We start from the raw sequence: 13,809 nt of genomic DNA, 5'->3' as shown, positions 1-13,809 counted from the left end.
GTCTGTAGTTGGTTCAGGCAAGCACCCAGTAAAGTGCCTGATAAATGCTCAATATATATTTATTGAGTTGAGCTGAGTTGGTCACCCTCAGCTAACTTTGGGCTTTCTAAGTTATTTGAAGTCTTCTTAATAGGTTTATCTCTACACTGTTTCTTCTCTTTGTAAAATAACCCTAGTTCTAGTGTTTCCTCTTAGGTCTTGTTTTCTACCTTTAATCATCTCTGTGGCTGCCCTCTAAGAACTCTCTGGATTCTCTGTGTCCTCTTCTATCTGGAAAGTACAGATATGAAAGGCCACTTTCTGACTGAGCTTAAGGGCTTTTTAGGGACTGAACACTGGCAGCTTGGCTCCTCATGGCCATCCCAGTTGGAGGTCTTCTTGCCTCCCTGTTCCTCTCCTGAAGTACCTCTCGCTCCAAACTTACCATGGGGATGTCCTTCCATGATCTCTTTCCACTCTCCTCTTCCTATGTGTCACACCTCTCTTCTTGCTCATCATGGGGGCATGCAATCCCAGATTGCCTGCCAAAGTACAAGCAGAGAAGAGTTGGGGATAGCTTAAGAGCCCAGAGGCAGGAAGTCTCTTTACAAGGAGGCCATCTCTCAGAGGTGGGTTAGGTCTTCTTAACCTCTCTTTTGCCATCTACCTTTCTCCACGGATCTCCTGAACTTGAGTCTCTGCTTACCCTGCATTTCCTGTACTCACAGAGAATCAAGACCTCTAGGGCAGACAAAGCCTATGCTTGGTAAAGAATGATCCAGGCTTGGAAGGGTTAATGCCAGGAGCCTTGATGGATGGGGAGGATTATTAGTTACTCTTTTTAAAGAGCCAAGGAAGGGTTCCTCTCTGTCACTTACACTCCCCTTTCACATGATCTCTCTTCATGGCGGTGGATAGGAAAAAAAAAAAAGAGGAAAATGAAAAAAGTCTCAAAATAATTTAGGAAGTCCTCGCAAACGCTTGTGTTTTCATTTAGCAGCATGGATTCAGGATAGCCACAGACCCTCAGAGGGAGCAACCAACTGGGAATTGAGTGGAAAAAAATAGGAATCCTAGACTCTCAAACTATCCAGGTTTTTTTTTTTTTTTTTTTTTTTTTTTTTTTTTTTTTTGGTGGGGGAGATAGTTCGAGAGGGGGGAGGATTAAATCAAATCTTTTAGGGGAAGGGCTCAGCTCTGGGCTTTCATGGATAAAACACTAAAGATCAACTCCATGTGTGTGACCCAACTGTCCTGGAAGCGTCAATTGGAAGAGAATCCAAACCTTAAGTTGTGCTCATAGCTTCAGCTCAAGTAAGAAAAATGAGGTGGGGGTCACAGGGTGGGGACCAAGTCTTAGATGGAAGAAGGGGAGGGCTTGGGGATGGATGCAGTGGGGATAAGGCGGAAGGGAGCTATGTCTTTAAGTCTGTCCTATGGTTATACATATTTTTTCTTCTATGAATGGGTTTTGCTGTAAATTATAGCTTTGCCCGTGGTCCCTTGGGTCAAAAGAAATAGTCTCTAAACAGAAAACAGCTCTGATTGGTGACTTTCCTTCTTCCCTCCCCAACCCCCTTCCTAATTGAAACCAAATGTGCAATATATTGGATGCTGGGATCCCTGGCGCTTTCCCAGGAATCCTCAGAATGTGAGGTTTCTCTCAAAGGCATCTTGCATCAGCCTGTGGATGTATGCCTACCACCGGGCTCCTCCACCGGCAAAGTGGAAAAAGAAGCGTTTCACAACAGATTCTTCTTTTTGGGTTGGGGGAACGCAGTGGATTATAGCTCTGTTTTTCTTCTTTCCAAAACTGTGCACTCCTGGATGAACGTAAGTTGTGTGTTTTGGGGTTTTTTTCCCTTCATTGTTTTTTTTTTCTTCTTTCTTTTCCGAAAACGAAAGCTCTAAATATTCTTCTCCTGGTGTCTCAGGAAAAGTTTTAAAAAGGAGGCAGAAGGGGGTTTCAAGTCAGGCGAGGAAGGGAAGGGAACGGGGCACCCTAGGCACGAGAAATCCAAGATTTCACGTTTTGGGGGGGCTGGATTTATGTTATGGAGAGAAGAGTAAAGCACTGCTAACCAAAGAAGACTGAAGCATAATAAACGAATCCATCGCAGCTGCAAGATACAATAAACAACGTTCGCAGGGTTGAAACTGTTGGCAGGCAAGACAGGCCGATCGCAGAGCTGGTTTCTGGGATGGAGAAACCCGAGCCGGGAGCTAGGTTTTCGGCATTTAGTAGCGGCGTTCGAGGGTCCTGAGTTTGGGAGAGGACAACTTTTTGTATTTTTGATTTTTCAGGGGAGTCGCTGACTTAATTGTGAGGAGGACAACTTTGGGTGACGGGTGCCTTCACCTTGAGGTTTGGGGTGGTTGGGCCGGGGGTCTGGGTGGATGCGGCATTTTTCAGTTGGTGATGAACCTCATCTTCCCCATTTCTCTGGCCTGGGTGCCTTTCCCTTTGTTACCGAATGACTTGGGACTGTTTGCAGTTGGGACCTCTGAGTCCTGGCTGAGGTTCAAGAGTCCCATCCAAGGGGAAAGAGAATTTTTCCAAGTGGCTGAAACTCTCAGGCCAGCCATTTGAGGCGGGAGTTCGCAGTGTTCAAGCCAGGAGGCGTTCAGCACCATTTTGCTGACTGCTTGCCTTCTGCCTCCTTTCCCTGGAGGAACGACAGAGCCAGAGTCTGTAAAGAGTCTTAGAGATCTCTTCTGACCTCCTCATTTCACAGGCAGTGGAAGTGACAGAAGGGGGATTGACACATTCAGGGTCAACACAGCACGTTAGTAGCGAAGTCGCAGATGAAATCCAAGTTCTCTTTACTGCTAATCAGTGCTCTTTCCATTCCATACCTCTACGTTCATGTTCATTTCTCTCGAGACTGAGGTGATAGAGGCAGTTTAATTAACAAGTCACCGCAAGGACATTAGTTATCAGCAAGAGAGGATGCTAATGGTGGTTCATCAGCAGGTGGTATCTGTGGTCATATTTGGTTGTGTGTCTGTGCGTAAAATAAAAAAAGCTAAGTGCTTGCTCTGCACCAGGCTCCATGCTCAGAGCTCTACATACATAATTTGATTGAATCTTCACAGTTCCTGAGACATTATTCCTAGTTTATGAATAAGGGCATTAAAGCTTAGAGAAGAAGAATGATTTGCTTAAGGAAGTACAGCTAGTAGGGTTGAGACTCATGCATGTCTGACTCCAAACTCTGTGCTCTGAATCACTCTGCAATAACACTGCCCTCCCCCACTCCACACACATGTTTGACTACTTTCCGAGTCAAGTTCCACGTTTCCCTCGGTGACTGGTGACTAGGAGGTGAAGGTGTCAGGCTAGGGGAGCAGTGCAGATCCTCTCTTGAAGGCCACTTCCGCACTTGGATGGGTATTTATCTGGGTACCGGAAAGGGGCTGCGGGTGGGCAGCTCTCTGCATTATTTCTGGGTGTTTGGTATATACTTACCTTTGTTCTGCAAAGAGCCTGGGATTTAGATTCCGAAGACCCAAGTTCAAGTTCTGGCTCTACCTTTTATTATTTGGCAAAGTTGCTTTACCTTCCTGCACCTAGGCCTCTGTATTTATTACACGGTAAAAATAGCGATACTTTTCAGTATTCTTCTTTTTGTTGTTGTTGTTGTTTTTAAGAATTTTATTTATTTATTTATTGGCTGCGTTGGGTCTTCTTTGCTGCGCGCGGGCTTTCTCTAGTTGCGGCGAGCACGGGCTACTCTTCGTTGTGGTGCACGGGCTTCTCGTTGCGGTGGCTTCTCTTGTTGTGGAGCACGGGCTCTAGGCGCACGGGCTTCAGTAGTTGCGGCATGTGGGCTCAGTAGTTGTGGCTCATGGGCTCTAGAGTGCAGGCTCAGAAGTTGTGGTGCACGGGCTTAGCTGCTCCCCGACATGTGGGATCTTCCCGGACCAGGGCTCGAACCCGTGTCCCCTGCATTGGCAGGTGGATTCTTAACCACTGCGCCACCAGGAAAGTCCCCAGTATTATTGTTTTAAGAGACATTGGACATGAACGTGTTCTGAAGGCTGTGAAGGCCTTCCCCATACCAGTTCTTGTGACAGTGACCCCTGAACACTGGAACAAAATGTGAGGCAGCGTCTGCCATGCTGGGTCCAGCAGGTGGTGCTGATGCTGGCAGGAGGGTGGCTGTATTGGGCTGTGTGTGAAACCCTGGAATGGGTGGCCTTGGTCTTAGTGCCCGTCTCTTTTGAGTGGAAGCAGTCCCTTCTCACGGGGAATATTCCCAGGTTTTCTATCTGAAACTTTCCTCTGGTGCCTGGCTTGGCCTTGCTTCCTCACCCAGTGAGCTCAGTGGAAGCTGAAGGACACCATGGTGTTCAAGCTTCCCTTGCCTGGGTCTGTGCGGTCTCTGAACGAGAAAGGTTTAGTTAGGATCAGTCCACAAGTCTCTCCTCAAAGGAGATGGCTTTCGAGGAGCTTCATATCTAGTTGAGGGTAGATCCTTGACCCTGGACCTTCCTCATGTTCCCTCCTCTGTGCCTGTCATCAGAAGGAATGCAGCTGCTCCTGGGGGTGGGGTTGGAGGCCCAGCAGGCGGTGGGGAGGCCCCTGCCTCTGCTTCTGCTTAAGATCTGTTTGCTTTATAAACACTAAAGGTAAGGGAAGTGGGGAAGGCGTTTCCAGATTCTTTTACTTAGAATCCACAAGTTGTGACTCCAACAGTATCCATGTCTGTGACATATGCAAAAAATATATATCGGTCTCTTCCCCTGGTTCCTGGCACAGAGCTCCTGAAACCCTTGTAGTTTCCTAAGTGATAAGAGCACTAGAGCATCTTTTGTTCTAATATTTGGTCTCTGACTCCCGTTCCTGACATAGAGCTCTTAAGTCCCTTGGAATTTCCTGGGTGAGAGGAGTGTCTTTTGTTCTAATGAGGTGATTTTGGGTGGGCTCCTGAATGAGGGCTTCGTCCCCAGAAAGACTAAGCCATGGTTAGAAGCTAGGGATTTTCAGCCCCACCTCCTCCTTCCAGGAAGGGAGGCAGGGCTGGAGACTGAGCTGATGATTAATCATGCCTACGTGATGGAAATCCCCAAAGTATCAAGTTTGGGGAGCTTCTGGGTTGGTGAACACATCCATGTGTTGGGAAACTGGTGCACCCCAACTCCACAGGGACAGAAGATCCTATGCTGGGGACCCTTCCAGACTTTGCTCTATATATCTCTTTGTCTGGCTGTTTATCTGTATCCTTTATTATATAATAAACTAGTACACATAAGTGTTTCCCTGAGTTTTGTGAGCTGCTCTAGCAAGTGATTGAATCCAATGCTGGGAGTAGGGGAGGGGTCATGAGGACCTCTGATTTGTAGCCAAGTTGGAAAGAAGTTGTGGGTAACTTGGGGACCTACTGCTCGTAATTGGTGTCTGCACTGGGGGGACGGTCTTGTGGGTCCGAGCCCTTAACCTGTGGGGTCTGCACTAGCTCCAGGCAGTGAGTATGTTAGTAGGGGAAAAAAGTGAGTTTTTCCTAGACGATGTCCAAGCACAGAGTGGGAGTGTCATCCAAAGGAGTCTCATCACCTCCTCACTCTCCCCTAGCCTCTCTGTTAACTCACTGTTTCCTTCCCTTCTTATATAGTCACGTCCCAGACTTTGTCATATGAATTATCTATCACACGCAACAAATCTAGTTCAGACCTTTCCATATGATTACATTTTTAATAGACACACTAAAAAATTAGAGGTCCCTCCCTTATATTAATGTCACGCCATTTTAAATTAGCATTAACTCTCAGGCACTTCTTCCCAAGTTCCTTTGTAAGGTCCACTTTCAGGCACTTTACATCACCCTCACCTCAAACACACGACCCAAACACACATCTCACGGGCATTCAGAAAGCTACCGCCCCTCTGAAAACGGACCTCCACAGACCTGCTGATGTCATGTGACAGCTGACATAAATGGTGACCTGCCCACAACTCAGACACGCTGGATTCTTTATGCCCCTTGCCCTGTTTGAAGCCGCGCAAGGTATGAATTGACCCTCTCCTAACACTGACTACTCAGTCCAGATATGCGTCCTACATCCCCAGGCCTCCCAGAGCTTCTCTGAAGTCAGCAACCATCCACAATGAGGGCTGCTCACCACTACGTTAGGAACCTCGGGTAGACCTTAAGGATCAATTAAATAAGAGTATCTGAGGGGAGGGGTTGAAGTGAATACACTTCAGTATTTTGAAGTGTTCCCCATGTGATTCCAAGCTGAACCTCTGCTGATAAACCTCCAAGTTCGTTGCCTCAGCCATTCCTCAGCGGGGAGTAAGGGCGCCCTTTATAGGACAACCCCACTCCTGTTGTCCTGTAAAGAATTTAAGGGTCAGTGCCTCCCTCTTCTAGCTGGCTTCCTTGAGCTTGGTCAAGACCACCTCATGGTGTCCACAACCTGCCTTTTCCCCTTAAGTGTACACTTCCAAAGGCCTCAGACTCTTTCTGATGTGAAGTCAGACAGACCTGATTTCCACTCCCAGCTGTATACTCACTGGCTGTGTGACCTCGGGCAAGCCGCTTCAACTCTCTCAGTTTCCTACTCTGTGAAATAAGGATCGTAATTCCCATCTAATAGGTATTACAGATACCTCTTGTGAGTACATAGCATAATGTTTGGCATGTAGTTAATAAATGAAGTTGATGATTGCTTTTATTATTAATTTGGCACAGATGCTTTGGCTTGTTCAGCCACATAGCACCAGCCCAGCTATTTTTCCATATCCTTAGTCCAAAAACATTCTTCCAGGCAGCAATGTTCACCCACCAAAATCCCCTTCTACAAATAATGCTCCTCAAAGTACTTTTGCAGTGGAAAGGATATGGGTTTAAATTCTGGCTTTGCCACCACTTACTAGCCGTGTAACCTTGGACGAGATCTTGAACCTCTCCAAGTCTCATTTTTCTTATCTCATAGGTTTGGTATATGAAATAGGTGCCATTAGATATGCAAAGAGGCCAACATAGAGCCTCATACGTAGTAGATGCTCTGAGTAAGTGAATGCTCACTCAGTGTCACTTCTCTTACTTTTTCTGGTGGAATCTTCAATGCTTTGTGGTTTAAAAGCCTATCATGTGTGAACCATCGAGATTGTTATCTTGGATTGATCCCTTTCATTTGAACACTTTGGTTTGATCATGGATGCGATCTATTGGAAATTTGCCCTCTTTGATTTGAAAAGACAGCTGTCAGTTCATCTCCTTGCCTCCACTCCCTCATCCATTCCCACCTCACTTTTACCCAACCTTTCTCTTAATGCTCAAAACACACTTGTGCATAATGCTATCTTTACAGGGGAACTAAACACAAGAGTAGATTACTTGGCTAGGGGTCTGTACAACACCAGAAGAAAAAAAGGAGTTGGCAGTTTGGGGCAGGTAGGGAAGAAGGGATACTATATATTATATATTAGACAAGATAATCCTATTACAGTGGAAAGATTTAGAGGGCAGTATAAAACTACGGGTCACAATTGCTACTGCTGTTGTAACTAAATGCGAAATGCTTTCAGGAAAGGGACAGATGAGTTAACAAAAGAGAAGTACAGGTTTTGTGCTTCTGTAGAAGTCATCCAGCAACTAGCTCGTCCCACCAAGGCCTCCAAGTTGGAGGGACCACTGGGGGAAAATTGGCCTTGACTTATGTTCACCATTTTTTTCCTCTCCTACTCCTACTGCCCAAGTCTCTGCCCCTTTTCCCCATCTGGCTACATTTCTCTGTAGTTTCTAACCTGTTTCTCTCCCTGATTGTTCTGGAATCCCTCGGCAATTCAATTTTATTTTACTTGGCTTAATTCTATTTAGCAAGGATTTATTGACTGCTTCCTAGTGTAAGGTACTCTGCTTAACATTTTCTAATAACAATAGCTTAATAAAGGAACTGAGATGTCCAGATGCCTGCCTGGGGATAGTCATCAAAACACCAATCACCTAATGGCTAAAGTGATGGTCTCGCTAAACTTTCTCCACCTCTTTAAATTTTATTTGCATGCATTTGGACCTGTTATGATTGAGCCTATGTTATTCAGATATGATTTGGCTGAAAATAATTCTCTTCTTATTTTGATTTTCTTTCTTATTTTTGCTTTCTGTCTTTCCTGTTGTGCATGGAACTATTTGATGTTTCCAAGTTCTGTAATTCTCCAAGCAGTGGAGATCCCAGCATTTGGCAAGTTGTATACTTATTAAATGGAATCTCACTTTGGTCTCTAAGCACCGAGAAAGGTTAGGTTTGAGCCAGCCCAAGTATCACTGAGGCCTGGAAGAGCAGTGAAAAGGCAGAAGGGTTCTAAATGGTGTTTAGACTTACTTTGAAACTCCTGGGTTCAGCTAGGCTTCTCCAGGAGATTGGCATTGTCTATAATGGATTCACTCATTCAACTGTCTTGTGGCTTGTGTTTTGTGCCTAGAGAGACCCCAAAGAAATGTTTGAGGAGTCCCTTGTACCTACTGGTCAGAGGTTAATGCTGTGTACTATGTGGTGTGGGTGTAACTGGGAGGGCTTATAAGAATAGAACCTTGTGTGCAAAAGGTAGTGAGGAGAATATGCAGTAAGTTTTGGTTTCAGCACCATCATTTTCTAGATTTTTTACCTCAGAGAAGTCTTTTACCTTCAGTGGTCCTCAATTTCCTCATCTGTTTCCCTCATGTACTTTTATATCCTTCTTTTATGTTCAGAAAAGGTAACATGTCAGAAACTTTGTAAAGGGAAAAGCACTGTGCCTATGAAGATGGTAGGTGGGGATGCCTTTTGAACGCATTTCATAGGTAGCTAATCCAGCAAAATTTACTGTGCGCAAGGTTGCCTTGGAAGTGCTCATGGGAGCTATACCAACAACATGCCTTGCAGGGCTGTAACTTCCCAGAAGCATATAAAACTTAGACGAGTGGTGAAGGTTACAAAGGCTGCTGGGGCTTGTCCTTTAGGATGTACTCTCTTGAGATTCGGGGGAACAAGTTGATCTAGAGAAGAGAGTAGTGGGAGTTAAATTCACTCAAGAGTAGCTAATCGTTCCTCAGACAGATGTAGGTCTAATTCTAGAATGTGTACACTATATAGATTTTTTAAATTGAGATAACAATGTTAAAATAATATCAAAGGGAATTAAAAATAAATCCTAATCCCCCCCAAAATCCCAGCAAGTTATTTTGTGAATACTGACAAACTGATTCTAAAGTTTATATGGAGAGGCAAAAGATCCAGAATAGCCAACACAATATTGGAGGAGAAGAACAAAGTCAGAGGACAGAAATTACTTGATTTTAAGACTACTATAAAGTTACAGTAATTACAGTAGTTACAGACAGTGTGGTATTGCTGAAAGAATAGATAAATAGATCAACAGAACAGAATAGAGAGCCCAGAAATAGATCTACGTAAATATAGTCAACTGATCTCTGTCAAAGAAGCAAAGGCAATACAATGGAGCAAAGATAGTCTTTTCACCAAATGGTGCTGGAATAACTGGACATCCACATGCAAAAAAAACAACTCTAGACTCAGACCTTACATCCTTCACAAGAATGAACTCAAAATAGATCATGGGCCTAAATGTAAAATGCAAAATCAGGAAACTCCTAGAAGATAACATAGGAGAAAGCCTAGGTGGCCTTGGGTATGGTGATGACTTTTCGACACCAAACGCACAATCCTTGAAAGAAAAAATTGATAAAGTGGACTACGTTAAAATTAAAAATTTTTGCTCTGTGAAAACTGGTATCAAGACAATGAGACTACAAGCCATAGACTGGGAGAAAATATTTGCAAAAGACACATCCGATAGAGGACTGTCACCCAAAATATATAAGGAACTCTTAAAATTCAACAGTAAGAAAATGAACAACTTGATTAAAAACTGGGCAAAAGATCTGAACAGACAGCTCACCAAAGAAGATATACAGATGGCAAGTAAACATGAAACAATGTTCAACATTATATGTCATTTGGGAATTTCAAATTAAAACAACAATGAATTACTACTACCTACCTGGTAGAATGGTCAAAATCCAGAACACTGACTACACCAAATGCTGGTGCTGATATAGAGCAATAATAACTCTCATTCATTGCTGGTGGAAATGCAAAATTGTACAGCCACTTTGAAAGATAGTTTGGCAGTTTTTTATAGAACTCAACATATTCTTATGCATGATCAAGAAATCGTGCTTCTTGGTATTTACCCAAACAAATTGACAACTTACGTTCACACAGAAACCTACATACAGATGTTTATAGCAGTTTTGCTCATAACTTCAAGACCTGGAAGCAACGAAGATGTCCTTCAGTAGGTGAATGGATAAATAAACTGTGGTACATCCAGACAATGGAGTATTATTTAGCACTAAAAAGAAATTAGCTATCAAGTCATGAAAAGAAAAGAAGGAACCTTAAATGCATATTGCTAAGTGAAAGAGACCAATCTGTAAAGGCTACATGCTATATGATTTCAACTATATGACATTCTGGAAAAAGCAAAACTATGGAGACAGTAAAAAGATTAGTGGTTGCAAGAGGTTCAGGGGAGGCGGGGATGAATAGGCAGAGCACAGCGGGTTTTTAGGGCAATGAAACTATTCTGTTGGTGGTGGATACCTGTCATAAAATTTTCCAAATCCATAGAATGTATAATACCAAGAGTGAACCCTCGTGTAAACTATGGACGTTGGGTGATAATAATGTGTCAGTGTAAGTTCATCAATTGTAACACATGTACCACTGTGGTGAGGGATGTTGATATTGGGGGAGGTTGTGAGCGTACGTGTGGAGATATATGTGAACTCTCTACTTTCTGCTCAATTTTTCTGTGAACTGAAAACTGCTCTAAAAAAAGTCCCAAATCCCAAATTCCCAAAACTCTGATTTTATCCTGGCTATTTCTTTCTTATTTGATGTCAGACCTTGTAATATAGTTATATAATAGAGTTATAATTATTAATTTTGTTTTTCAGTTAAGTATTGCCAGTTTATCCTAAACTTTAATAATATTATTTTATTTAATAAATCTAATGGAAGCAGAAACTTAAAGTTATCGAGAAAGACTAATTCAACAGGTTAATAGCAGATATCTGGGAAATCTCTTTGTCACATCATTCAAATTAGACTAACTTATCACTTGAAAGAATATTCATTGAAATTGTTTTAACTAATGCAACATACAAACATTCTCACTTAAAATCAGGGTATGGTGGAAAGAGTGATGGGCCAGGAGTTAACAGGGTGAGATTTAAATTTTAACTTTGCCACCTACTAGCAGTTGAACTTTGTGCAACTATATTTTTTAACCTAATTGCACTTCAATTTTCTCATCTGTAAAGGGCAATATAAAATGTCTACATTTTCCAGTTCAATTATGCTAATCACTGCCTATACCAGCACCCATACCCCCAATATTCACTTTCATAGTTAAGTGTTGAATCATTCGTCTCCACTTCAGTTTTCACTCCCACCCCTCCCCGCCCCCATACTGTAAGTATCCTCCTCTCTCCTCTCATGTTAGCCAAATACCACCATTCCTTAAAGGTTAGCTTAAGTTTCCAATCCTCTGGCCAACTCAGATCTTACTTCTTGGAATCCCTAGTTCTTTTGGTCAGTATCACCTAGTCTAGTAAAGGTCATGTCTTAGGTGATCTCTATAACTCATCTTAGAACATAACCCATAAATATTTACTGAGTTCTCAAGATATAGCATGTTAAAGACTTATTACATGCTCGCATAGTGCTTACTTGTTGCCAGAAAGATTCTTAGAGGGGAGTAATTGAAGCCTCACATACTATCCTTTTTGTGGATTTAATGGGGCTCAAACATTTTCTATTACTTGGTTATTCTGTAAGATTGGAATCTCAAGAGAGCCAGGTCATGGAGAAATGGTGTAAGCACTAAGCTTGCTCTCAGAAGCACTGGGTTCAGATCGTGCTATTTTTAGTTGTGAAAATTGAAGGCAGTAATGTCTTCATGAGTACAAATGTGGAGGAATAGATAAGCTCACATACGAATACTTAGTGTGTCCTGGGTATAAAATGCACACAGGGCTATTTTTCTTTAAGCAACAGATAGAAAATGGTTATTCCCAGAGGGTGATGATTGTCATTCTAGGTTTCAGGATACAGCTGCAGATTTGGTTTTTCCTGGTTTGACCATGGGCAGAGCTGGTGTTTTTCTCCTCATCATGCTTCTTTCCTCATAGGTGTGTCCAGACCTCTGATAATAGAAGTGCTTACCTTTCACTCTTCCCTCTCACACTGAGTGGTCACTCTTCCCTGAGACCACCTGCATTAAAAAAAATTCTCATTTGACCATTTAGTGTCATGTAAAGAGTAAATTAACTGCTACTTAATATCATGTTTGGAGGTGAAGATTTTTCTAAGCCTTTTGTTCAGTCATTCATTAGCAAAGGGGGGGGTCAAGCTTCGATGTCAAGCTAGGATGTAAATTCTAGACTTATGTGGATCCCTCAAGGGAGTGTGAAAAGTTACTTTCCAATCCTTTTGCTGTATTTTTGGTGACGGACTTGGCCTTTGCAGGGTAAAAGTTGATTGAAGCTCTTCCCATTATCTCTCCTTCACAACTGTGATGTTTACTTACATCTTTCATTTTCATGACTTAGGGTGCCAACTTCTTGCCCTCTCCTAGACCCACAGGCACCCCACACCCTCTATAAAAAGGGGGCTCTGTGCTGTGCCTTTTGCCCAGCTGTAGGAAGTTCCACTTCTAGGCTCCCAGGTGCTCCTCACTTTCATTTTCCAACTGATCAAGTACTGCCAACATTTACAAAACATATTCTGTCAAAGACCTCAGGCTGTCTAATGTTATCCAATATACATATGTAAACTTCAGTGACTCTGCATTTCCTGATGATCCTACAACAAGTACCTTCTTGCCTTGGGCATAGGTAATCTGGGAGAAAAAAAAGGAGCATTGCTTTAAATAGGGCGGAAGTTCTAATTTCCAGCCCTAATTTACTAAGTAGTACGGATATTGAAATGAATTTCCAATTTTTTAGATCTAAGTCCTTATTTGAGTTGGGTAGGTTAGGGCAAAGAGAAGTCTGGTGAAGAAGTTCTTGGGCAGTTAAATAGGAAGAAAAAAGTGTGACACATAAAACATGAATGCATATTTGTTATCAGCAGACTGGATGCAACAAATGAGCCTTGGTTTCAAGTGAAATGATGCAAGTAAGGACCCTGAATTCACTTACAATGTTGCTTTACACGAAGGTGTTTAAGGCACTAGCAGGGACACCTCCAATTTCTTTTGGAAATAAATTGAAATTGGGTGTTCCAAAAAAGTTATTGAAACAGTCATAATGAAAAAAAATAGGAACTTTACTGAATGTTCTTATAGTTAATGCTACATTTAGCATTATTTTTTATAACAAAGTACTTGGTGAGGTGGAATGGGGAGGTTGCTATAATATTTTCAGTGCTTGGAGCCTCTAAAGGTCTGAATCCAGCCCTTTGTAGGAACAGAAGCTATTGTCATCCACAACTTGTTCCTAAATGTACTCAGTCACCATTCCTCAGAGCTACTGGGAAAAGTACTATGATGCTCTTCAAAAATACGTTCAAGTCCATCCTTATCATGAGGATGTTATTATGGTTACCACTGCACGATTCAGTAATAGGTATTGGGGAAAAATATCCACCCCACTGATCACGGGGTGTTAAAAGACTTTCTCGTGAATAAAGGAATGTTAGGTGAGAGTGGTGACAAAGCATTGGGATATTTAGACCCATGTCGTTTCCTTTCATCACAGCTCAATAATCTCCCCTCCATCACTAACCACACTTCTTAAGGCCAAGTAAATGGCT

General features: G+C 42.6%; 1 protein-coding gene across 2 annotated transcripts in view; it reads left to right on the top strand.

Moving 5' to 3' along the window:
• The first annotated feature begins 1,654 nt into the window (after positions 1–1,654).
• DDR2 (discoidin domain receptor tyrosine kinase 2) overlaps positions 1,655–13,809 on the top strand; it is a 159,060-nt gene continuing 146,905 nt past the window's right edge. For both annotated transcript variants that reach the window (XM_061183165.1, XM_061183164.1), the window contains exon 1: positions 1,655–1,812. The gene's annotated coding sequence lies outside the window, so the exon portion shown is untranslated. The remainder of the gene's footprint in view (positions 1,813–13,809) is intronic.

Source organism: Eubalaena glacialis, chromosome 3, assembly GCF_028564815.1.
Source record: "Eubalaena glacialis isolate mEubGla1 chromosome 3, mEubGla1.1.hap2.+ XY, whole genome shotgun sequence".
Classification (NCBI taxonomy): domain Eukaryota; kingdom Metazoa; phylum Chordata; class Mammalia; order Artiodactyla; family Balaenidae; genus Eubalaena; species Eubalaena glacialis.
The sequence above is the reverse complement of the archived record's forward strand: the minus strand, read 5'-3'. Positions and strand labels throughout refer to the sequence as shown.